General features: G+C 62.1%; 1 protein-coding gene across 1 annotated transcript in view; it reads left to right on the top strand.

The window, feature by feature from the left end:
* Positions 1 to 1,221, top strand: part of LOC113216390 (uncharacterized) — a 467,922-nt gene that overhangs the window by 1,132 nt on the left and 465,569 nt on the right. The gene's annotated exons all lie outside the window — the stretch shown is intronic.

Raw genomic sequence — 1,221 nt, 5'->3', positions numbered from 1 at the left:
GGCGGGGTGGGACGGGGCTGTCTGCCCACTCTTTCATTCAATGACCGAAACACTACCCCCGTCCCCGCCGCGCCTCCACCCCCTGTCCATCCACGTCGACTCCCGTCCCGACCGTGGCCCTGGCCCGGGGTCCCCACGGACCGCCCGCCCCGCGCGGCCCCCTCGAAATGTCACTTACTTGTCCCCGGGCCGGCGGGGCTGGCGGCGCGGGACCCGGGGTCGCCCACCAGGACCAACCCCGGCCGGGCCCCTCCGCCGGCGGGGGCAGGGGGGATCAACTTGCACCGACAGATCCGTCACTCCACTGTGGTGAGACGGGTAATGATATAATACCGCGGGCTATGATGAGGACGGTGACGACCGAGATGGTGATTAAGTGCGCAGTAATTGTTTGGTATTTTTAAAAATGCGCACCGATTGCTGCTAACCTGCATATTAACCCCTATATATGTGTTCGATAAAAGTGAATTCTTTGGGTGATTTAGTGCAGGGCTGACACTCCTTCCCTACACCACGGAACCACGCATCGCCGCAGCCCCCGACTCCCTACTGTCGTCTGTCTTCTGTCGTCGCTTTGCAATTTCGACAGAGTTCTCTGCTCTCTCCCGAACTTGACCGCGAATATCACGCGCATTGCTGGTGCGTGGGGCGGCGTGGCGCGGCGTGGCGCGGCGGAGGGGAGGCCGTGATTAGAGCGCGCTTGTGCGGCGCCATGTGTAGCGGCGGGGCGGGGCGGGGCGGGGCACCGCATCACATGGCGCCGCAGCCAAAGAAAGAGCAAATTGCCTCCTTTAGGTCGCATTGCTCGGTGGAGGGGCGCGGCGCGGCGCCCGCTTTTGTTGCGCACCCGCCTGGAGTGAACTCGGACGAGGAGCTTCCGATGGAATCAAAATTAACGGAGTGAAATGAAATTAACGTCATTCATCCGACGCAGCCACCATAGAGAGACAGAGAGGGGCGAGAGAGAGAGAGAGAGAGAGAGAGAGAGAGCAGAGCAGAGCAGAGCAGAGCAGAGCAGAGCAGAGCAGGGAGCCAGAGAGTGAGAGAGTGACAGGCAAAAGGAGAGGGACAGAGACAGAGGGAGGGCGACCTGCACCGCTGCTGCGAACAACGCGCGTCTCCCCTCTGCCGCGCTACCCCTTTCTATCTACTCCTTGTTCCTCCCCTCCCCTCCCCGCCCTCCCTGTCATTTGCCTTCTCAGCTTACCCCTCCCGGGTCCG

This window comes from Frankliniella occidentalis, unplaced genomic scaffold (assembly GCF_000697945.3).
Source record: "Frankliniella occidentalis isolate FOCC.00 unplaced genomic scaffold, Focc_3.1 Scaffold41, whole genome shotgun sequence".
Classification (NCBI taxonomy): Eukaryota; Metazoa; Arthropoda; class Insecta; order Thysanoptera; family Thripidae; genus Frankliniella; species Frankliniella occidentalis.
The sequence above is the reverse complement of the archived record's forward strand: the minus strand, read 5'-3'. Positions and strand labels throughout refer to the sequence as shown.